The sequence below is a fragment of the Chiloscyllium plagiosum genome, unplaced genomic scaffold (genome assembly GCF_037043375.1).
Source record: "Chiloscyllium plagiosum isolate Xiang-an unplaced genomic scaffold, Cpla_swu_hap1 HiC_scaffold_27, whole genome shotgun sequence".
In the NCBI taxonomy this organism is placed as follows: domain Eukaryota; kingdom Metazoa; phylum Chordata; class Chondrichthyes; order Orectolobiformes; family Hemiscylliidae; genus Chiloscyllium; species Chiloscyllium plagiosum.
The window spans coordinates 52,006,656-52,032,228 of record NW_028270165.1 but is presented as its reverse complement, the minus strand read 5'-3'; the positions used below and the strand labels follow the sequence as shown (position 1 = coordinate 52,032,228).

Below are 25,573 nucleotides of genomic sequence, written 5' to 3'. Positions count from 1 at the left end.
GCTGTGTTCTTGCCTGAGATATTGAGAGTCCCTGTTGTAAGTAATTACGAATGCAATTATTGTGGTCACAGAATTGAACAATCATTTTGCAACAAAGGGGTCTACTCTGATAAGGAGGTAGTGGTCATTTCTAGGGTAACTGAACAGTTTGTAGATCAGGGAGATGAAGTTCCAGACATTTGGGAAAGGCAAGAAATGACTGTGATAAATAAGACAAAGAACTGTGGATGCTGGAAAACTGAAACAAAAACTGACAACACTGGAAAAACTCAGCAGGACTGGAAGCATATGTGGAGAAAAAGCAGAGTTAAGGTTTCCAATCCAACAACTCCTCTTCAGGATTCTGAAATAGTTTGTGAGAACCTCTTAAGACTACTGCTCCGCTTTAAGACCATAATATACAGCAGCAGGATGAGGCCATTTGGCCCATCGAGTCTACTCCACCAGTCGATCATGGCTGATATATTTCTCCATCCCATTCTGCTGCCCTCTCCTCATAACCCTTGACCCCTTACTAATCAAGCACCTATCTCTGTCTTAAATGCCCTCAATGACTTGGCATCCTCAACCCTTCTCCTAGTGGAAACATCATCTCCACATCCACACTATCCGGTCATAGAGTAGCACAGCGCTGCCTGACCCACTGTGATCTTCAGCATTTGTTGTTTTCAGGAAGGATTCCAGCACCTACAACAACGCGCTTCTAAATTTTGTACCCAGTTGGTTAGCTCTCCCTGGATCCTGTGAGATTTAACCTGGCTCAACAATCCACTGTGTGGTACAATTAACAAAGTTCCCAGGCCCCACCTCCTTTTGCACACATAAGTCGCACGATGGATCAGTGGTGAGCACTGCTGCCTTACCGCACCACGGACCCGTGTTCGATTCCAGCCTTGGGGCGACTATCTGTGTGGAGTTTGCACATTCTCCCTGCCGTGTCTGCGTGGGTTTGCTCTGGTTTCCTCCCAAAGTCTAACGATGTGCGGTTTCGGGAGAAGTGACCATACTAAATGGGCCCAGAGTGTGCAGTAAGTGTAGTGTAATGGGATAGGGGAAATTGTATGCATGGGTTCCACTTTGGATGGTCTGTGTGGACTTGTTTGGCTGAATGGCGTGTTTCCACATTGTAGGAATTCTACGTGGCATTCCCCCAACTCCAGAGTCTCAGCACTCTTGGCTTTTCCCATGGACAGTGTTGGGGAGGGAAACAATGTTTTACACGGGAGGGAGGTTCAGCGAGTGTGAAGCTAAAAGGACACGCAGTGCATTACTTGAGCTGTTTTCCCCGGTATACCAGAGGCTGAGGGGTGACCTTACAGACGTTTTTGAGTCTTGCGAGGCATGGATAGGTTAAATAGAGAAGGTCATTTCCCAGGGATGGGAGAAGTACAGAACAGGAGGGTAGTATGTTTGGCGTGAGAGAGGCAAGTGTAAGGCATGATCTGCCGGAGGAAGTAGTGGATGTAGGTCCAATTATAACATTTAAAAGGCGTCTGGATGGATATATGAATAGGAAGAGTTCAGAGGGATATGGGCCAAGTGCTGGTAAATGAGACGAGATTAATTTAGGCTATCTGGTCGGCACGGATGAGTTGGACCGAAGGACCTGTTTTTGTGCTGTGTATCTCTATGACTCTGGCTTGCCCGTAATGTTTGCCATGCCTGTATGTTCAGTTTCTGTCTGGTGTCGGTGCCAATGCCTTGATATCTCATTTCCTCCACCTCCCCAGATGTTAACCATTCCGTGTCTGGATGTTTCTCAAGAAGCTGCATTGAAGGTTCATCCTGAATTGGTACTTTTTTTGCTTCCCAAAATCAGACTTACTCACTCCTACATATCGTGAAAGATACTAACTTTCAGGTGGAGGTATCCAAAATTCAGAGGTGTCTGTCTTGATGTTTTCACTTTTCGGTCTCTGTAAGATCCTGAATCAGTACCATGGGGAGAATTAGTTTGAGCGGAGTGAGAATAGAGGGGTGAGAGGGGGTGGGATGGTGCTTTCAATTTTGTGGAAAAAGAAAAGAATGTTCTGCGTAAAGTAGAATTGCTTGTTTGGAATTTCTAACCTGGACTGACAGTGATGATTTTTGTAATCTCTTTTTACAGATTATTTGAAGATCTGAAGACGGAAGTTTCAATATCAATAGCTGAAGGGCTTTGCCTGAAACATTGACTCGACTGCTCCTCGGATGCTGGCTGATCTGTTGTGATTTTCCAGCATTGCACTTTGACTCTGACTCTCCAGCATTTGCTGTCCTCAATTTCACGTCAATGTCTGACAGTCACTGAATCCATCGGGACTATAACAATTTTCGACCATGATTCTGTGAGAAGGAACCAAGCGTTTTAGTTCCTGTTTCAGGACGTTTTCAGCATCAGTGAGACTGGAAGAGAGACCCTACTGTTGCAGCACTTTGATTGTGGAGCCAGTAAATGTTATACAGACTGGGAAGAGGAATTCACGGCAGAGAGGTACTGTACACGCGTTTGTGTGCAGGTGAAGCTTCGGTCATGGAGAAACCTAAGGAATCCCGTCCCGTGGAGAAACCGTGGAAGTGTGGCGACTGTGGGAAAGGCTTCCGTTTCCCATCTGTCCTGGAGACTCATGGGCGCAGTCACACCGGGGAGAGACTGTTCTCCTGCTCTGAGTGCGGAAAGGGCTTCAGCAATTCCTCCCACCAGATGAGCCATCAGCGGGTCTACATTGGGGAGAGACCCTTCAGCTGCCCTGAGTGCGGGAAGATCTTCAGCATTTCCTCTGTCCTGCAGAGGTACCAGCGGGTCACACAAGCGAGAGGCCATTCTCCTGCCCCGAATGCGGGAAGGCCTTCAGCTATTCCTCCGTCCTGCTGACCCACTGCCGGGTCCACATATTGGAGAAGCCCTTCAGCTGCTCCAAGTGCGGGAAGGCCTTCAACGATACCTCTGCCCTGCTGAGGCACCAGCGGGTCCACACCGGGGAGAGCCCGTTCTCCTGCCTCAAGAGGGAAGGGCTTTACCCAGGCATCCCACCTTCGGGTCCATACCGGGGAGAGGCCCTTCCCCTGCCCAGAGTGCGGGCAGGCCTTCAGCAATTCCTCCCACCTGCTGAGGCACAGGCGGGGACCATACCGGGGAGAGGCCGTTCACCTGCCCCGAGTGCAGGCGGAGGTTCTCATCATTCTGCACCTTGCAGAAGCACCAGTGGGCACACCAGTGCTCCCAACAATCTGATTCTGCTGGTGAAACTGCTGTGGGTCACTGCGAGGACTGAACCCCTGCCCATTCTGACAGTGCTTAGAACGGGAGAGTCGGTCGGATTTTTTTGTTTTATGCCGTCGTGCTCCCCCACCCCCGCAACTTTGCTTCCAGTGGGCACTGATGCTCGTTGAGACCAGGAGCTGTTCTCTCTAGTGTTTTCTGTCCAGTTAAAAAATTATTGGTTCTGTCTGGGAACGAGCCCCAGTCTGTAAGAAATAGCTGAATACTTCAGGGTGTCCATTCACATTCAGCAGTGACTTTGAAATTAAATTTACGGTTATGTGCCTGTGAACAACTCATCATCGAAGAATTGCCCAACGGCTTGGCAATCCATTGTTGGGAATTGATTGCTTCAATTGATAATTTTAAAAATTCTCTTCATTAACTTACCCCTTAATTTTGTGTCTATGGGATGGTGGAGGACTTGATCATAAGGCTTAAATCATCGCTATTAACTGGATTATCTTGTTTAACTTTGCCCTAGTAAATTTGCGGTATTCATAATTGTTTGTTCTTGTTTAAATTATAATTCTGGTGTGCAAGATCTGTTCATCAAGTGTGGCCCTCTTGATGAAACTGCTGTGGGTCACTCCCAGGACTGAGCCCCTGTGCATTCTGACAGTGTGTGTGCAGTGGGAGAGTCAGTGGGCTTTTTTGTTTTATGCCCTTGCCCCGCCCTGTCCCGCCGCCAACTTTGCTTCCATTGGGCGTTGCTGCTTGTTGAGCCCAGGAGCTGTTCTCTCGAGATTCTACTGTCCATTTAAAGAATTGTTGGCACTTTCTGGGAATGAGTCCCAGCCTGTAAGAAATAGCTGAATACTTTGGGGTGTCTATTCACATTCAGCAGTGACTTTTAAATTGGATTTACAGTTACGTGTCTGTGAAACACTCATAGTCCAAGTCTTGCACAAAGGCTTGGCAATACATTGTTGGAAACTGTTTGTTTGAATTGGTAAGTTTTTAAAAAAATTTCTTTCTTAATTTGCCGCTGAAATTTCTATTTCTGAGATGATGGGGGACTTGATCAAAGGGTTTAATTCATTGCTATTAATTAGATTATCTACTTAACTTTGGCCGAGAAAAGTTGCCGTATTTATAATTGTTGGATTTTGTTTAAATTATAATGTTGATGTGCAAGATCTGTTCTTCATCAAGTCTGGTTAGGAACAGTTGAGAAATTGAGGGACATTGCATGTTTTAATTTCACTGTGTTGTGAATCTGGTGAGAGTGACATTCATTTGTATTTGGTTGCTTACCCTTAGTTGTAATGTCTTTCACCCCAACTATTCACTATGGGAGTGAGTTCCACAGTCTCACCACACTCTGAGGTTTTTCATGAAATCTTTAGTACAGAATTGGAAGGGAAAGTGTTGACGAGGGCAGAATATAGGGTCTTAAATGCAAAAGCCAGGAAGTCATTCGACAAAGTAAAACCATGACAATGTAGGGACAAATAAGGAACTTTGACAGCAATGAAGAGGTCACACGTCAGAGTTCAAGATAATGGTCGTGACAAAAAGAAAAAGTACTCTGCCAATATTGGATATTGTAATTAAGCAAGTTTCGAGATGCTGCAGTTGGTTGAATATGATGACGTAAGCGATGAAATAACCAAAACCACGAATGTAATTTGATGCCGGTAACCATAAAGCAAGAGTATACTGTTGCTTGATACAGGTCAATTGCGTGCAAGTAGGCCATTCAGCCCATCGAGTCAACATTGACTGACCGTCCCACCCAAAACCAGTTCGTTACCCTATCTCTGTAACACTGCATCTCCCATGGTCAATCTACAGTCACCTGCACATCCTTTGGACTGTGGGAGGAGGCCAGAGCACCAGAGGAAACCAACGCAGACACAAGGGGAGAATGTGCAAACTCCTCACAAAGGGTGGGTTCAAACTCAGATCACTGATGCCGTGAGGCAGCAGTGCTACCCACCGTGCCACCACCACATGCTGCTTTCTAAAGAAGTGAATTTCAAAGACTTGGGAACACTTGAGAGAAAAACAAAACTCTCCTATCTTAAATGAGAGGCTAGTCTCTGGCTAGAAATGAGTGGACATTACATTTACATTCAGTCCTCTCCAGATGTTATACAGCTTCATCAGATCATCTGTTTCTTCTAAACGCAAATTGATACAAGCCCAGCCTGACATCTCCTTGTCCCCGATTATAAGTTGAGTAAATCAGCGACCCTCGACCTCACTGGCATGACACAGGATGCCCTCAATCCAAGTTGACCTTAATTGTCTAACCTCTTGACGCCCACGCCACCATGTGGTCAGCCGCAACTCAGCCCTGAACCAGAGCAGAGGAACTGAATAGACAGCAGTGAGGTGGACATTGCATTCCCGGAGAATATTGTTCAAGTGAGAAAGTTGTTCAGCTCACATTCAGATCATTGCAGGGATCATATCTCCTCTCATTTAAATATCTTAGATCCCAATAACGGTCTAGTTTTGTTGTACATTGTGTGTGTTTCACCTGATTTTCTGTTGCTGTCATTCCCATTAGGGTGTGTGAATTCAGTACCAGATAATAGGCTCAGTTCTGAATTATCCTTGAGGATTGGTGTAGAACGTACTAAGTGTCAGTCATAATGGAAGAAGCTGTACTGTTTATTTAACCCTTTGCTGTCATTGTCCAGGGACTGAATGAATGGGGAAGTGTAGAGGGAGTTTTACTCTGTATCTAACCCAATGCTGTCTCTGTCTTGACAGTGTTTGTTGGGGACAGTGTTGAGGTAGCCTCACTTTCAATTTAAGAGTAGAGGAAGCTTTATTCTGATTGTAATCCCATGCTGTCCTTTTCCTGGGAGTGTGAGATGGCATCTGTAATTGAAGTGAATGCAGACTTGCTGTGGGAGTGGACGGTACTTCTACCTGAGCACACCCATCTTTGAGATTGCTGTGCTGATCAAGATACTCTCAGACACCTTCATTCACTTTTCCAACCAACCACAGGGTGGTTAAGGATGGTATAAATGCAAGCATTGCCAGCGATGCCCACACACCATGCATGAATAAATACTTTTTGTTTAAAAGTTACATTCACGTTTCAAACCCTCTAATGTATGATTACTTACATGGAGAATTCCTGTCAGTTTGGAATATCATTTTAAAACATAGGAATGTGTCAACCATGTAGAAATATAACAAGAACAACAAATGGAGAAGTTAACAGGTAATGAGCAGGACCAGAATGCTGAGTCAGTCTGACCTCCATGGCTGAGAGAGTGCTCCCAGATGTTGAAGTTACACCAGTGCCTTTTACTCTTGCAGCTTGCCAAAAGTTTGTCCCCGATGTAAGATCATTCAATGACCCGAAGAACTAACTGTTTTTATCTCCATAGCTGCTGCCAGACTTGCTGAGTAATTCCAGCCCTTCTGTTTTATTCTTTTATCGGATTTGAGCTTCCCTAAGTCAGTGTAATAAAGAACTGCAATGCTGGAGATCTGAAACACAAAAATGCACCAATTGCTGGAGAAACTCAATAGGACTGGAAGCACAAGTGGAGAGAGAAGCAGGGTTAACATTTCAAGTGCTGTGACCCTTCTTCACAACTGTTCTGGGCGCATGCCAGGATATTTACTCTGTTTCTTTCTCTCTCTCTCCACCGGTGTTGCCAGACTGGCTGAGTTTCTCCAGCACTTTCTGTTCTGACACTTTCACAAGGTTGATGTTTGTTATCCATCCCTAAGTGCAAGGTGTCTTGCTTATGCCAATTCAGAGGGCAATTTAAGAGTCAACCACATTGCTGTGTGTCTGGAATCACATGTAAGCCAGACCAGGTAAGGATGGCAGTTTCCCTCCTGAAAGGACATTGGTGAACATGGGCTTTTATGACAATTGACGTCAGTGCCATCGATACCATACTGAGACTAATTTTGTGTTCCCCATTTTTGATTTGAATTATTCACATCTCACCTCTTGCTGTGGTGGGATTTGAACTCATGTTCCCTGGATTACTCATCCTGTGACATTATGTCCACACTGTTGTTTCCCATCTTTTGCTATTTTGTGTTTGCTCTTTACGTCTTTGTCCTCAGATGTTTGGGAAATTGAACCTGTTTAAAAGATTGCCCTAAACCTGCCCCTTTGACCAAGTCTTTGGTCACCTGTCCTAATCTGTGCTCCACTCTTGTGATTTTTAAAGGAATTCCCATTATGTTCACGTGAAGCACTTTGAGATAGTTCACTGTACCACAGGTATTATTTGAATGCAGCTTGTATCCCTATCTTAATATCTGAAAATAGAGGGTCATATTTTAAAAGTAGAAGACAAAAATGAGGATGATTTTTTTTCTTTCTCATGGTTGTGTGTCTTCCTCAAAAGGCAGTGAATTCAAAATCTTTAGGCAGAGGTAGATAGGTTCTTGCTAACCAAGTGGGTGACAGATTGTCGGGGATGTGGAGGAATGTAGAGCTGAGGTTGTATTCAGATCAGCCATGATCTTATTTAATGTTGCAGCAGGCTCGTAGGGCCTAGTGGCCTACTCCCGCCCTTTGTATCAAGCAGTCTGTGTCTCCCCTCTTATAGCTATGAACTGGATAATTCCTTTCCAATATTGCGCCTTGCAGACAGTTAAGTGAACACCAGATGGTCTCCTATTGGGAGCAGGCATATTGTAGCAATTGCAATATTTCTTGTGTTAATTTTGTTGCTTCTTACTCAGTATTGCTGAGAATCATCTAAATAAAAATCAAAACACTTCTATAATTATCGCACCAATGGAAGTGTTGGTTTGGATGTAACATTATTGAATTAGCCATTCCCATCTTTTCCAGAATTCTATATTTAAAGCCCTCGAGTCTGGTTTCTACCCCTGAAACAGTTCTTATCAAGATCATATTTGACATCCTTTGTAACGGTGACAGGGATGAACATTCCCTCGTCGACCTGCGGACAGCCTTGATCAGGGTTAATGACAGTACTGACCCTCTCCAACATCGCTGTATCCTCTGGGAGGGTCTGCTTTTAGCGTCTTCCGTTCTTATTTATTTAACCGTAGCTGCTGGTGTTGGCATCTATACTGATGACATCCAACTGTGCCTGAACACCACTTCTCTCCCGACTCCTCTGTCATTCATAATTTACCAATAATTTTATCTGAATGCCTGCCCAATTTCCAGCATTGGATAACCATAAACATTCCCTTAGTTAAATATTGTGAAGTGTGAAGCCATTGTTTTAGTCCCCAAGTTCGACCTGAGCACCCCCCGCCCCTCCCCCAACCCCAGTAACTCTGTTGACATCCTTCTTGTCACATTTAAAACTAGGATCGATAGATTCGTGATCAGTCGGGGGATGAACAGTTACAGGAAAAGGGCAGGAAAGTGGATGTGGGGAATGCCAGATCAGCCACGATCCTACTGAATGGAGGAGCAGGCTCAAGAGGCTGAATGGCGTATTGCTGTTCCTATTTCTTGTGGATCCCGAGCCCTGACCTCTGATACAGGACACTGACTTCAGTTTGTGCCATTACTGAGAGTGCTGATGTTCCCTTGTGTAATATCAACAACTTAGCAGCTGCTGAAACCTCTTGCTCCTTTGTTACCTCTGAACACAATATGCCAATGTGTTCAGGGGAGACGATGGCCACTTTATTGTCACCAGACCATTCACCCAGGTAATGTTCACGGGACTTGGGTTCAAAACCTGCCACGGCAGATGGTGGAATCTGAATTCAATATAAATCTGGAATTAAGAGTCAAATGATGAAATCGTTGTGGTTTGTTGTAAAAACGTATCTGGTTTCCTGCTGTCCAAACCTGGTCTGATCTACATGTGATTCAGATCCACTGTCAGCTGGTTGAATCTTCACTGCACTTTCAATCAAAACCTCCAGCCGGAGGTTCACTATAACCTCCCTACTTTTATATTCCATTGAAAGGCCAATCTCCCTTTTGCCTTCCCGATTACTCACTGAACTTGGATGAAGAGTTCATGTCATCCTCACCACCTGCATTCTAATCAACTGTCTCTGCTGCAGTCCTGGCAATAGTACATTCACTTTACTTATCCAAGTAATTCATATAAATATGGTAAATAATTTTGTGCCCCAGCACTGATCCCTGTGGAACGTTGCTAGTTATAAGTTGCGATCCTGAGCATGCCCCTTATCCCTCCTGTATCATTGGTTAGCCAATCATCTATCCATGCGATTAGACTGTTTCCAATGTCATGTGCATATCATTGGCTCTGCCAGCAAGTCTTCCCAAACTGTCCTTGAAAAAGTGGTGGTGAGCTGCCTCTTAAATTACTTCACAAATATGATGTGGTCTATAATAAAGGTTCAGGAGCGAGTTCCAGGATTTTGATCAAAAACATCGAAGCAATGCGTATATGTCACAGTTGGAATGTTGTGTTCACACTTATCTCCTCTTGCTGGTTGAAGTGATGGAGTGGAAGTTGCTCTTGAAGAGCCGCCACTCATATAATCAAGCCAGACAGATCAATTGTGGCCAGAGACACTGCCATTTTGACTTCTCATCAATCTACATTCTTTCCATCCAAGTTTTAGTCACATCAAACTGCCTCGCAATGCTGTATGGCCACAGTAAACTATAATAACGTGAAGATCGCTGGGATGATTTTCTACATCCGACTGCAATATAATCACAAATCATTGTTTCCAGTTTTGGTGGAACAAACGACATCGTATTGGTGGATAATTACAGTTAGTGCAAACATAGCTATCCATCGATATATAGTAATTCTGATCACTTCAATGGCCAAATTTCAATTCAGAAACCAAGTGCACTCGGCTGCTTGTAACACAGACAACATGACAAAATGGCTCATAGGAGGAGAAATGGGACATTCAAGAGGAGTGTAATGTTTGCTTTTGGTCACCTCCACAATTGTTAGAAAAACAGGTTGAAAGGATTCTTAAAAGGTGGCTGAAGTAATAATGTGGCATAACACTTCAGACAGCGCAAAGTGGAAGATCACTTTCTAGTGGAAGAAAAAGACATATCTTATTTCTGAAAGAACTGGGAAACAGAAGAGGGAATGAAATCTGACTTGGGAGCTATTTCCTAATTGTTGAGAATGTTGTTTCATCACAGTCTTGGTTTAGAGCATAAGCTCTTCATCAGGAATAAAGGGTGGCCCAAGGGGGCTGAGAGGTAAATGGGAAGGAAGTGGGGCTGGATGAATGGCAGCTGGGAATGCAATAGGTAGATGGAGGTAGGGATTGATGGTAATAGGTCAGAGATGAGGGTGGAGCAAATAGGTGAGAAGCAAGGTGGACAGGTATGACAGGTCAAGAGGTTGGTGTCGAATTGGAAGGTTGGATCTGGGACAAGGTGGGGGAGAGGAAATGAGGAAACTGATGAAATCTACATTGATACCATGTGGTTGGAGGGTCCCAAGTCAGAAGGTGAGGTGTTTTTCTTACAAGCGTCGGGTAGCAAGAGTTTGGCAGTGGAGGCGGCCCAGGACTTGCATGTCCTTGGCGGAATGGGAGGGCGAGTTAAAGTGTTCAGCCACAGGGCGTCGGTCGTTTAGTTTTAGTGTCCCAGAGTTGTTCCCTGAAACGTTCCGCGAGTTGGCGTCCAGTTTCCCCAATGTGGATGAGACCATATTGCAAGCAATGGACATAATCTTATAAATAGATTGCATAAATCTTAGCCTGCCAGAGCTCTTTTCTTTAATTAAATTAAAGAAAATTTTAACTAAATTGGGTGACTGCATGAAACGGTTTGTTGGTCAGATTTGAATCATCACTCCCAAATGAGACAATGCCATGAATATCAGTGAACTGCTCTTTTTGTTAAAAACCACAAGTTCTTGATGTATTTTCACAACTTACTGGTATTCACATCTGCACATTCAATGTCAAACTCTGACATCAGAAATGAAATTACACCATTAATTTTGACTTTCAATATTTGAAGAATCAAATTAATAGCACACAGTCAATACCCAGTCTGAATAATATGAAATTAAATTTAACCAAAAAAACATAAAACCAAGCTGGGAGATAAGAAATGGGGGAAGGGCATAAAGCAAGAAATGCAGCATCATAGAAGGTGCTCCTCCAGGGAGTGTATTTTACCAACTACCGCTGCTAAATATAAACAGTCTGATATGATCCTCCGGTTTTAATGTAAACCATAGTCCCATACAGTAGGAACCATTAAATGAGTTAAAAATACAAGCCTTGAGCAAATCCAGCCTCCAGCCTTACCCCCATCTTCTTGGAGCTTGGAACTTCCTCAAGCACCGGCGGGTCGTTGAACTCCTGGGCTCCAGCTGCCACTCCTCCACTGAAGAAGCTTTGGGAAGCAGATGCAAAGGCAAGATACAGAACAGAGCACCATTGTAAATGAAAGCAGCTTACGAAGACATTGGGCAATAGCATCACATGGTTTTTACCCATCGACCTCTGGGTTATGTGCCCAGCACACTCACGCAGCACTACTCTGCTTCTGGGCTCCCAGTAGCTGGATTGTGGATCAGTTTAAAGTAGGTCCTATATCTCTGACAACATCGGTACACAAGGCAGTGAAGAAAGGTTTCAGCACACTGGCCTTCATCAATTAGGGAATTGAGTATAGATGTTGGCAAGTTATGTTGTAGTTATACAGGACGTTGATGAGGTTGCACCTGGAATATTGTGATCAGTTTTGGTCCCCTTGGTGTTCTGACTTCTTCAACTCTGGGTTTGTGTTGAACTTGATGGGATACTTTGTCCAACTCAGCATGTTTAAACAGTATCGCTCAGATGATTGATTTGAAACTTTTCAGGAAGTGAGCTCAATAAGATTGAACTATTCAAAGTTACTTGGACCCTATTTTAAAATTACATCAGTACCAGTAGTCAAAGACACGTACAGCATGGAAACAGACCCTTCGGTCCAACTTGTCCATGCTGACCTGATATCCTAAATTAATCTAGTCCCATTTGACAGCACCTGACCCATATATTCTGGCAGCTCATTTCATATATGTACCACCCCCTGCATGAAGACGTTGTCCCTTTAATATATTTCGCCTCTCACCCTAAACCTATGCCCTCTAGTTCTGGACTCCCCCACCCCTGAGAAAAGACCTTGTCTATTACCCTGTCCATGCCCCTCATGATTTTGTAACCTCTATTAGGTCACTCCTCTGCCTCCGATGCTCCAGGTAAAACAGCTCCAGCCTATTCAGCCTCTCCCTGGAGCTCAAACCGTACAACCCCCAGCATCATTCCCATAAATCGTTTCTCATGGAGAAGTTAACGTTTCAGTCCTGAAGAAGGGTTAATACCCAAAACGCTGACTACTCCACATTCTGAGGCTGTATTCTCCCAACCTCCTGCTTGCAACTTCGGGTTGCAATATGTAGTGGCTCAGTGGTTACCACTGCAGCCTCACAGCGCACGGGACCCAGGTTTGATTCCAGCCTTGGATCGCTGTCTGTGAGGAGTTTGCACAATCTCCCAGTGTCTGCATGGGTTTTCTCTGTGTGATCCTGTCTTCTTACATAAACCAAAGATGTGCAGGTCATGTTGATTGGCCATGCTTAATTGCCCATAGTGTTAGGTACATTAGTTAGAGGGAAATGGGTGTGGATGGGTTACTCTTCGGAGGGTTTGTGTGGACTTGTTGGGACAAATGGCCTATTTCCTGTAGCTAATCTCATCTGCACTAATTTTGTCTCTAACGAATGGCAGAGTAGATTCGACGGGCCCAATGGCCTAACTTCTGCTCCGATGGTCTTGCGGTCTGAGGTTTATTTGGATAATTTCATTGGCAATGTGCAGTCCCTGGCTCAATGAGCAGCAGTGCCCCCGCTGGTGCTTCCGCAAGTTGCAAGCAAACATGAACCTCTTCCCACACTCGGGCCAGCTGAAGGGCCTCCCACTGCTGAAGGACACACAGGTGTTTCAGCAGGGTGGAGGAATTGCTGAAGGCCTTCCCGCACTCAGGTCAGCAGAATGGCCTCACCCCCCCCCCCCCCCCCCCCGCCCCCGTGTGGACCAGCTGATGCTTCCGCAGTGTGGAGGAGCGGATAAAGCCCTTCCCACACTCGGGGCAGGAGAACGGCTTCTCCCCGGTGTGGACGGACTGGTGCCTCAGCAGGGCTGAGGAATTGCTGAAGGACTTCCTGCACTTAGGGCAACTGAACGACCACTCACCCATGTGGACTCACCAATGGGCCAGCAGGTCGGAGGAAAGAGCAAAGCCCTTCCTACACTCAGGGCAGAAGAACGGCCTCTCCTCAGTGTGGACCCATTGGTGTCTCAGCAGGTGGGAAGAACTGCTGAAGGCCATCTCGCACTTGGGGCCGGAGAACAGCCTTCCCCGGTGTGGACCAACTGTTGCGGCAGCAGGCAGAGGAATCACTGAAGGCCTTCCCACACTCAGGGCAGCAGAAGGGCCTCTTCCCCTCTGTGGACCCACTGGTGCTTCAGAACCCTTTCAAATTTCACAGTGTCCTTCTGATAGGAGACCAGAATTGCACACAATATTCCAAAACTGGTCTAACCAATGTCCTGTACAGCCACAACATAACTTCCCAACTCAAATACTCAGTCAGAGGATTGGGAAAGCTTTCAAAACCCACAAAAAACAAACAGGAAAGAATGGACGGCCAAACGAATTTTTGAAAGTCAGCTTGGAAGCATCAATGAGAAATCGGCGGACTGGGTTTATTGGGTACCCGTTCTCCTTAAATACACTATATACGTATTTCTCTTCTGCTCTTCGTAGTTTCTCTGTGCTGCAGTGTGTAGTGGCTCGTTGAAATAATGTCCTGATGCAGCAACGTTTGTGGGTGTTGGGATGATTGTTTCTGAGTTTAAAAATTTGGTTTGTGTGTGTTGTTTTTCTGTAGACGCTAGTTTGAAGTTCCCCATTGACTGTTCGCTCTACTGTGACATCTAAGAATGGTACTATGTTGTTGTTCTCCTCTTCAAACCAGGAGCCCCCCTCAGGCCCAAAGCCTCACAATTTGGAACACCAATATACAGACTAGTCAAAGGCCTCCACTGAAAACACCAAGTCGAAGATTCACGCCACTCCATTTACTCCATCCAAGAATTCCTGAACACCAAAGACACTAAGATAGAAGAGGATGGAATAATGCTGTCCTTTGACATAACAGCCCTGTTCAAATCCATTAACATCAACTTGGCCAAAGAAAACTGAAGACACTACTCGAAGAACCAGAGACACAAACACAGCACCAACTTCATCAGCAAAGATAGCACTGTCAACCTCGTAGAACTGTGTCTTACCACCCACTTCATATTCAGTAACAAGCCCTCCAAACAAATCAACGAAATACCCATGAAACCACCAGTATCAGGATTCCTCGCAGAAGCAATAATGCAGAGACTCGAACAAACAGCCCTTCCAACGATCCACCCAAACTTTGGGTCCACTACAGTGATGACACTTTTGTCATCAAAAAATGAAACAAATTAGAGGAAACCTACAACACCATCAACAATATCCTCGCTGACATAAAATTCACAAAAGAGGAGAACAACAACAAAGTGCCATTTCTCGATGTCACAGTAGAGCGAACAGTCAATGCTAAATTCAAAACAGCGTCTACAGGAAAACAACACACACGAACCAAGTACTGAACTACAGAAGCAATCACCCCTCCACATACAAACAAATCTGAATCAGGACACTATTTCAACGAGCCACGACACACTGCAGCACCTAGGAACGACTTTAAATAATGACACAGCGCATTTAAGAAGAATGGGTAGCCTGCACCCCTGAAAATGGTTTCCCTGACCGGGAATCGAACTCGGGCCGCGGCGGTGAGAGCGCCAAATCCTAACCACTAGACCACCAGGGAGATACGGATTCCGCTTGTCAGCGCTCCTAAAAATTACTTTCCTGCCCGGAAATCGAACCTGGGCCGCGGTCGTCAGCAAGCTTTCACCTGTGCATCCAACAATGTCATTTCTTGTATCCATTGCTCCCGATGCGGTCTCCTCTACATTGGGGAGGCTGGAGACTCCTCGCAGAGTCCAGTCACGGCGCTTGAGGGGATATTTCCAGGACACCCGCAACAATCAACCCCATCGCCCTCTGGCCCAACATTTCAACACCCCCTCCCACTCTGCCGAGGACATGCAGGTCCTGGGCCTCCTCCATCGCCGCTCCCTCCCCACCCGATGCCTGGAGGAAGAACGCCCCATCTTCCGCCTCGGATAAATTCAAACCCAGAACATTAATGTAGACTTCACCAGTTTCCTCATTTCCCCTCCCCACACCTTACTTCAGTTCCAAACTTCCAGCACAGTGCTATCCTCATGACCTGTCCTACCTGCCAATCTCCCTTCCCACCTATCCGCTCTACCCTCCTCTCTGACCTTTCACCTCCATCCCCACCCCCATTCACCTATTGTACTCTTTGCTACCTTCGGCCCAGCACACCTCAACCCCCCAATTTATCTCTCCACCCTGGAGGCGTCCTGCTTCCATTCCTGATGAAGCGCTTTTGCCCGAAATGTCGATTTTCCTGCTCCTCGGAAGCTGTCTGACCTGCTGTGCTTTTCCAGCACCACTCTAATCTAAACTCTGGTTTCCAGCATCTGCAATCCGCACTTTTGCCTACCCAATAAACCCAGTGTGTCGATTTCACATCAACAAACTGACACAAGCAGACACAACGTGTGCAGAAACCCTAGCCACATTACTTTACATAAAAGACATCTGGGAAATGATGTCCAGACAACTCAACCCTCTCAGCATCATGGTAGCCCACAAACCTACCAACACACTTAAACAGCGGCTAATGAACCTGGAATAGCCGATACAAACAACCAGCAAACGAATGTTATTTACAAAATACCATACAAGGAAATATATACATGAACTCTGCCGCACAGTTCTCTGTGGCAAGAAATGCTGGGATGAGATAAGGAAGATTTTTTTCAGCCAAAACGAATCGGCACTGACTGGACAGCCATTTAAAATCTACGCTGTCAGGCCAGGATGGAAGATCCAACAGGATGAACAGATTTCTTATTTCCTGAAGATTTACAAAGCTGAGACTGGGTTTTGGTGTTTGTTCCCTTTCCACTCCCACGAGCCGCAGTGGTTGGGGCGGTGAGTTGGAGAAAGTGAAATATGTCCATGAGCAGCGTGTGGGGCTATTTCAGCTTCCCCTCCTCTGACAGCGCTGTGACGTGACTCTGATGTTCTCAGGGACACTTACTGACGCGAGACAGTGAAAAGATTCCCATTCCCGCAAATCAGGAATTCAAACCGTATGCCGGCTTCAGGACAATGAGAAAGATTAATTGGGGTGTGTGAAGAAGCTCTGAGCTGCATTTCAAACAGGTAGGTGGAGTCAGATGCGTCATCCATTGCGCCCCGGCCCTGTGCGGACCTGACGCCGCCATGATGCAGAGTTCTGACGTTATACGGACATGGGCAGCAATGGGAACATTCACAAGGTGAACAGGCAAAGATAATCACCGTCACTGCTTCCCTTCCATTGTACCAAATTTGTGAAGCAGTATCTTTCACTGGCAAATAAAACACCTTTGTCCTCAGGTGCCTGCTTCATTTCGATCACGACTTCACGCCCCTCACTGTTCTCGTCTCATTTCCAAACACTTGGCTCATAGCCTCAAAAGTAGCTCTGTGGGTATCTGCTTGTTCCACCCTGACAGGCAGTGGGTTGCAGATTTCCAATCCCTCCACTGATGTGAATCTTAAAGAAGAAACCGGGGAACAGTCTTCCTTTCTTTTTGACGACATTTCTCAACTGTAGTCGGCAAGGTTCACACCTGCGTAGGGAAACCGCAATCGATCTCAAATCCATCGTATTAACCACTCGACCCACGAATAAAGAACCACACTGACAGCTTCATTTCCCAGGTCTCTCTGCCTGTGGAGCTGAGAAATAGTGAGTTATTGCTGGGTTTGTTTGAATACAATCACTTCACAGGTTTCGAAAGGTTTACATATCTGCACATGGCGAGTCTGGTTGTTTCATCACGAAAGATGAAATAAACTTTCAGTTAAAAGCAAAAACAGAAATTGCAGGAGCAACTCAGCAGGTCAGGCACCATCGGTGGAATGAGAATCAGAGACAATATTTCAGAACTCTGTTTTCTCCCACAGGTACTGCCAAACCGGCTGAGTTTCTCCAGCAGCTCCTCTTTGTGTCTCTGATTCTCAGCATCCGCAGTCCTTTACGTTAGAAATTAAATCAATTCAGCCTCATGTGCAGGAATGAGAATCTTTTCAATTTCCCAAAAATTGGCAGAGATTTCAAGGCATTTGGAAAAAAAAAGTAAAAGTGACATTAGGAAGAACACTTTCTTGTCCCTGTCTGACCGTGACAAGGAGGCAGATTCAAGAACACAAAAGGGAATTCGGTGGTCATGTCCAAAGTAACCATGTGGCGATTTACAGGGCGAAGGCAAGAGAATGAGACGAATAGAGACTCTCATTTACTTGCTGTGGAGAACCAGCAGAGCTAATGTGGGCCTCAAATTGCGCTGTGACACGTGTTGTGATTCAGAGTGAACTCTCAGTTCAATCAACGGAAGGTGGGGATTTAGAAAAGTTTATATTTACACAATCTCCTCACGTCAACGCAACAACAAAGTGGTATAATTATCCGCCAGTGGAGAGAACCCGGTTCCTGGAGATGGGACAAAGAGCGGGCTCAGGGATATCAATCCACATTGCTCTCTTTGCCACGAGTTCAGAGGGAGAACATTGGAGGGACAAAGGTGTGAATAACGATCTGTGTAGGAGGGTGACTAACTGTTAATGGAGACTATTCCTGGCTAACAATAAGTCGTGTGTAACAGCAGACGATGTGATAACACGGCCTCGTGTGGGTGTGGTCGGGATCAAGGGCATGGGGGAGTTCGGGTCCAAATAATATTGAACTCGATCTTGAAGACTGGAGGACTCCAAGCGGTAAATGAGGCGCTGGTCTTCCATCTGGAGCAGAGCTTTGCTGGAACACTGCTGCATGCCGGAGACAGAGATGTGGGCCAGGGAACAGGGTGGCGTGTTAAAGTGACAGGCAACCAGAAGCTCATCGCCTCTGGGTGGGCTCGAACCACCAACCTTTCGGTTAACAGCCGAACGCGCTGACCAATTGCGCCACAGAGACAGGCGATGACATGGGCTGCCCCATCGCTTCGGGGAGGCTATTAGTGAATTCATAATTCAGTCTCCCGGCCTTGAATTCCAGTTGTCGTCTATCAGTTTTACTTTTCCATAATAAAGCCTGGGACATTCATTGTGGAGACACCGGGGACAGGCTGGAGACACATCCATGTCAGGAGGAACTAGCTTTCTTACTCCGGGGCCGTCGCCCTTCGAGCCTTTCAGTGTTTTGCCTGTTCCCGAGTTCTCTCATTGGCTCGGAGGCGAGAAGGGATTTGAATTCCTGATGTGCAGGAACGACAATTCTTTCAATGTCTCAGATCAGTTCATGTTCCGAGAACATCGGAGTCAATCTCCCGGCCTCTTCAACAAGGGGACGGTGTCTGCACTGTCTCTGCTCAGTGGGACAGTTCATCTTTCATTCTCCTCTCAATCCGCTTCCCAAAGAGTTTCTGAAGATTCACAAAGCTGGAGACTGGGATTTCTGTTTTGCTTCATGAACATTTTTCCATTTCCTAACTGACAATATTTTGCCAAAATCTCTTCCCAATTATACACCTTGCGTCATGTCCAGGGATGAGGAATTTCCATTTTGGAGAGACATTCCCAAGGTTGGGAATGTTCGCTTTGGAGCAAAGAAGGTTAACTGGAGATTTCCTGGGGCTGTTGGTAATGATAGGAGAAGACGCGGTGGGAATGGGCAGATTAATGATCAGAAGAATCAATTGCCACTGACCAGAGTCAGTTACCAGAGGACAGGGATTGAAGTTCTTGAATGAAAAGCAGCACTTGTGCCTAATAAACACAGAGAATACTGCAGAAAGCCAACAGGTCGAGAAGCATCTGTGGAAAGGTAAACAGAGCTGACGTTGTGAGGCTGGTACGTTGTTTGTTCAGAAACGGAGTTTCCTGCATGGCAATCAATTCCCAGACATGAGAAAACGGGACTTTATTGAGACGGGTTTTGTGAAGTTTGAGCGATAATGCAACCAAAAGGAAGTCATTTAAAATCGCCAGCGAAGAAAGCATAGTCAGCAGGTTACCACACTGGGCGGGGGAACCCCAAAGGATCTCTACGCCAACACCTTAAGTGTTCGGCCACAGCTAAGCGCCCAAAGTTGTGGTGTAAAATTTCTCATGGAATGGTTCTAACAGGAAAGGTGAGTATTGGGCTTGTCCTGTCCGCGCCATAACCCCAACGTATCCTGTTCCCCTGGATTTGATCAGGACAGAGGAGGCTGATGGGAGATCGAACTGAACTACACACATTGATGAGTGATAGAACGGGTGGGAAGGATCCATTCCCATGCGTAGAGAGATTAATAATCAGGGCCGAAAATAAGGAGCCACTTCAAGAAATTTGGGGTTCATTCAGCAAAGCTAATGTAGAACTGTTCACAGAAAATTGTGATGAAAGTCTCTCGAATTATTTTGATGAGAAGTGTTGATGATGCTAATACAATCGATAGATGAACGTAGATTGGTAAATGTATTTGGTGACAGTTCTGTTCTAGCCCCGTGAGCGAAACCTGGATCTGAAGGAATAAAAGGGGAATTAACAGCATCGATCTGAAATTGGATACGTGACAAGAAGCAGAGCCATCATTAACAGTTGGCTTTTGAACTGGAGAAGGTTTCTCGTGAAATTAGCTTGAGGCTTGAGGTATGCAAGGTCAAGATAATTTAGGTAAAACACGGAAACGCTATCCTCATTAGCAGACAGTGAAAGGATTACAAGACGCAAATTAAACATTTTCGATAAGTCATACAGGGGTCTGGGAAGATAAGTATTATAAACTGTGAACAACGAAGTTCTGGAGCACAACACTTTCATTCAAAGACCGAAAACATCCAGGTCCTGATTAATCAGATTGCATTGTGGTGCTTTTCTGCAAAACATCCACTTGCAATGTCCTACAAAAGAGTGACAATACACATCCCTGTCAGCCCAGGATCGAGAATCCGAAGGGATGAACCTTTGCTGATTTTTTGAAGATTCACAAAGCGAAGACTGGGTTTTGGTGACTGTTTCCTTTCCACTCCCAGGAGCCGCAGTGGTTGAAGCGGTGAGTTGGGGAAAGTAAAATGTGCCCGTGAGCAGCGTGTGGGGCTATTTCAGCTTCCCCTCATCTGACAGCGCTGTGACGTGACTCTGATGTTCTCGGGGACACTGACTGACGCGAGACAGTGAAAAGATTCCCATTTCCGCAGATCAGGAATTCAAACCGTATGCCGGCTTCAGGACAATGAGAAAGATTAATTGGGGTGTTTGAAGAAGCTGTGAGCTGCATTTCAAACAGGGAGGTGGAGTCAGATGCGTCATCCATTGCGCCCCGGCCCTGTGCGTATCTAACGCCACCATGCTGCAGAGTTCTGACGTTAACACGGACATGCGCAGCGATGGGAACATTCACAAGGTGAACAACCAAAGATAATCACCGTCACTGCTTCCCTTCCACAGGCCCAACTTTGTGAAGCAGTATCTTTCACTGGCAAAGGAAACACCTTTGTCCTCAGGTGCCTGCTTCATTTCGATCACGATTTCATGCCCCTCACTGTTCTCGTCTCATTTCCAAACACTTTGCTCACAGCCTCAAACGAAGCTGTGCGGGTATCTGCTTGTTCCATCCGAACAGGCAGTGGGTTGCAGATTCCCACCAGTCCCAATGTGAGTGAAATATTTTTCCCCCTCCACTGATTTGAATCTTAAAGAAGAAGCCGGGGAGCAAGCTCCCTTTCTTTTCGACGACATTTCTCATTTTGCAGTCGGCAGGGCTCACACCTGCGTGGGGAAACCGCAATGGATTTCAAGTCCATCGCATTAACCACTCGGCCCACGAATACAGAACCACACTGACAGCTTCACTTCCCAGGTCTGCCTGCCTGTGGAGCTGAGAAAGAGTGAATCATCGCAGAGTTTGTTTGAATCCAATCACTTCACAGTGATTCGAAAGGGTGAAATATCTGCACATGGCGAGTCGAGGTGTTTCATCCCAAAAGGTGAAATGAAATTTCCGTTAAAAACAAAACGAGAAATTGCAGGAGGAACTCAGCAGGTCAGGCAACATCTGTGGAAAGAGAATCAGAGACAAAATTTCAAAATTCTGTTTTCTCCAACAGGTACTGTCAAACCTGCCGAGTTTCTCTTTTTGTCTCGGCTTCTCAGAATCCACAGTCCCTTACGATAGACATTAATTCAATTCAGAAACCCCTTTGTGGAGAGGATTTCCGTTTGGGGAACATTTTCCTGACCCCATTAAAAGCGTTGAGCTTCAAAGCCAAGGAAGAAAAGCGAACACAGCGCCCCTGGGTGGGCTCGAACCACCAACCTTTCGGTTAACAGCCGAACGCGCTGACCAATTGCGCCACAGAGACCGGCATTGGCGTGGACTGCACCATCGCTTAGGGGAGGCTATTAGTGAATTCATAATTCAGCCTCCCCGCCGAGAATTACAATTGTTGTCTTCCGCGCAGTCTTGCGAGAGATCCCGGCTTTCTTAACTTGACTTGTGCAAAAATGCCCGATTAAACTTCTCAAAAAGAACCTTCGTTAAAAGAGGCTGGGCTCCATGGATTACGAATGGGATAGGAAGTGAAATGATTGGAGATAGCATTGAACAGGTTGACGTGTTTACTTCCCTAATTTTCTTCTCCCTATGCCAATTGGCACGTGGCTTGGGCAGTAATGTTATTACACACACTGAAGCAGAGGGATTTGAACCTGAGCCTCAGGGCTCTATGGGAGACTACAGCTGCACCACAAAAAAGAACTCTAGTAAATAGGTCCTCTTCTGTTGAATGAGAGGAAACAGCTTCCTCCTCAACATGAGACACGACCACTGTACCCTCCGTGCCCATTACAATAAACTGAGCCTTCTCCTGTTGAATGAATGAGTGGGAACCCCTCTCCGAGCTCCAAGAAGCGGGGGGCCCGGCTGGAGGCTGGATTTGCTCAAGGCTTGTATCTATTAACTTATTTATATGGTTCCTACTGTATGGGAGTATGATTTACATTAAAACCGGAGGATCATGTCAGAGTGTTTGTTTATATTTAGCAGTTGTAGTTGGTAAAATACACTCCCTGGAGGAGCACATTCTATGCTGCTGCATTTCTTGCCTTCTGCCCTTTCCCCATTTGTTATCTCTCATCTCGATTTTACATTTTCAGTCAAATTTAATTTCACATTAATCAGCCTTGGTATTCACTGTGTATCATTAATTAATCTGTTGGATTGTTGTAATGGTGTAATTTCATGTATGTTTTCTGAGTTTGACATTGAATGTGCAGGTGTGAATGCCAGTAAGTTGTAAAAATAAATCAAGAACTTGTGCTTTTTAAACAAAAAGACGAGTTAAATGGTATTACTGGCGTTGTCTCCTTTGAGGATGATGATTATAATCTGACCAACAAACCATTTCATGCAGTCACCCAGTTTAATTAAAGTTTTTTGGAAAATAATTCTGGAAGGCAAAGATTTATACAACCCAAAATATGGTTGGTAATCATGTGTATTCTTATCTTTTAAGCCATAACAGATGGCATTGCGTGGCGGTTTGAGACTGAAACTTCGCTGGAAAGAATGTAGATTGATGAGGGAAGTCAAAATGGCAGAGTCTGGGGCCACAATCTATCAGTCTGGCTTGACTGCATGAGTGGTGGTTCTTCAAAAGCACCTTCCAAGTCATGATCTCAACCACCAAGAACAGACAAGTGTGAACACAGGATTCCGACTGCAAGATATATCGCATTGTTTCTTTGTTATTGACCAAAATGCTGGAACTCACTCCTCACCATTGTTACAGTCCACACCATATTTGTGAAGCAATTTAAGAAGCAGATCAGCACCACCTTTTCAAGGTCAGTTTGGGAAGAGTTGTTGGCACAGCCAATGATATTCACATCTCATGAAATAGTAAGCAAAGAGCCCACGGTGTTGGGAGGCTGTATGTTAGCATGGATAGATGATTGGCTAACTACCACAGTTGTGGTAAGTGGCATGTTCAGGATGACAACTTGTAACTAGTGGTGTACCACAGGGATCAGCGCTGGGGGCAACATTATTTACAATATATACACGAATTACTTGGATAAGTAAAGTGAAGGTACTATTGCGAAATTTGCAGAAGAGACAGTTGATGTGAAAGCAGGTGATGAGGATGACATTAGATATCTGGAGAGGGAGAGAGACAGGTTAAGCAAATGAGCGAAAGCTTGACAGATGGGAAAATGAGGTAATACAGTTTGTTAGGAGGTGAAGAACTGAATATTAAATGGAGAAAGCTTTAGAATAGAGGGATTTGGAATCACGTCCACGAATCTCTTCATCCAATTTCAGTGAGGAAAAGGGAGACAAATGGGAGGTTGGCCTTTTCAATAGAGTAGAAATGTAGGAAATGTAGGAAGGTTATAGTGAACCTATGTAAGGCATTAGTCAGGCCACAACTGAATACTGTGAACAGTTTAGGGACCTTTACCTGAGGAAAGATATATTGGCATTGGAGGCAGGCCAGAGAAGGTTGACCATGATGATACCAGGGATGGAAAGAATGTCTTATGAGGAGAACTGAATAGGTTGGACCTGTGCTTATTAGAAGTTAGAAGAATTAGAGGTAACCTTATTGTCACGTACAAGATTCTGAGGAGACTTGCCAGGCTAGACGTGGAAAAGTGGGTGAGTCTGGGACCAGAGGAAGTAACCTCCAAATAGGAGATTGCATGTTTAGGACAGATAGGAATTTCTCCGGAGGGCAGTAAATCTGTGGAACTTGATACTACAGAGGGCTGTTGAGCCTGGGTTGTTACGTGCATTCAAGGTTGAGATATATTTTTTTTAATCATTAAGCAAATTGAGGATTATAGGGAAATGGCAGCAAAATGGAGTAAATGTTTCCCAGAATAATCGTGATCTGAATAAATGGCAGAGTCAACTCAATGGGCTGAATTGAATAGTAAATAGTAAGGAAGAAAAGGATGCAACTGGCAATTACAGACCAGTCAGTGTTGAGAAGCCTCGAGATTGTAGGGTTTTTGGTAGCATTTGGGCATTGTTACTGGATTTAACATCTGGAGTTTCAAATTGATGCTGCTATGGCCCCGATGCAATTTGAAATCAATTTATGTATCTGGAATATTAACTTATCGCTGCTTTGGTGATCTTATCAATTGTCATAAGTACCTCTCTTGTTCACTAATAACCTTTTTTAAGGAAGGAAATCTTCAGTCCTTTCCCAGTTTGGTGAATGTGTCACTCTTGATCCAAAGTCCAAAGTCATGTGGTTGACTCTTAACTGCCCTCTGAATTGGCACTTGGTTATTTTTTGGGAGACCAAGTGTCACGTTCCATGAATGAATAATGAAAAATATTCAGGACAAGATTATCAATGTCACTGTCAGTGAAGGCAAGATTGTGATCTCGTGATACTGGTTAAGTAGCAGCAGCTTCAGAAGTTCATGGTCCAACTTCTGAAAAGATTTTATCTGATTTGCAGTTGTTCCTGGACTTGTAATATCGTACTGCAGCATATTGTAGATCTTCAGTAAGAGTGTCAATACTGCACTACAGAGGTCCATTTGCAACTTGAGTCCATGTGAACTCTTCGTGGAGGTATGCAGTCTGCCACATAACCCTGTTGGTTTACAGTTACATAAAGATCGAGCAAAGATCTTTGGGATTGAGAGGAAAGAATGTTCCACAGTAACGAGAATTACGTTCAGACTTTCTATCATGGACTGACTGTGATGACCTTTGCAATCACTTCACAGGAATATTACAAGAGAAGAATTTGGCGGTAGAAATCTCAGACCAAACATCACATCAAAGTCTGACAGTCACTTGATTCACGAGGACGTGGATATTGATGGCCTTGAAAAGAAAGGGGAGAAGGTCTGTCTGCTTAGTTAGGTTTTAAACGTCAGTGTGACTGGAAACTCAGAGTCTCACATACCCACACACCCGAGTAGTGACTGGAACAAGCTTTACAGACTGAATGAGAGTGTTCCAATTATCAGGGGGTTCACCAGTAACACCACACACATGCTGTAAGCGTGAGCAAGTTTTCAACAGATTGTTAAGGTCTGAGACAGACGAGGGCACCTGCATCATGGAGAAACCGTGGAAATGTGGGGAGTGTGGGAATGGTTTCCCTTCGCCATTTGCGCTGGAGATTATTGGCGTTTGCACACCGGGCAGCGGCTGTTCACCTGCACTCAGTTACACCACCTCCTGGCCCAC

The 25,573-nt window shown here is 45.2% G+C and overlaps 3 non-coding genes across 3 annotated transcripts; all 3 read right to left on the bottom strand.

The window, feature by feature from the left end:
* Positions 1-14,982: 14,982 nt before the first annotated feature.
* Positions 14,983-15,054, bottom strand: trnae-cuc (transfer RNA glutamic acid (anticodon CUC)). The gene has a single exon. It is a non-coding gene; the product is annotated as a tRNA-Glu (tRNA).
* Positions 15,055-18,271: 3,217 nt separating this feature from the next.
* trnan-guu (transfer RNA asparagine (anticodon GUU)) lies at positions 18,272-18,345 on the bottom strand. The gene has a single exon. It is a non-coding gene; the product is annotated as a tRNA-Asn (tRNA).
* Positions 18,346-21,642: 3,297 nt separating this feature from the next.
* trnan-guu (transfer RNA asparagine (anticodon GUU)) lies at positions 21,643-21,716 on the bottom strand. Its single transcript has one exon. It is a non-coding gene; the product is annotated as a tRNA-Asn (tRNA).
* Positions 21,717-25,573: the final 3,857 nt, after the last annotated feature.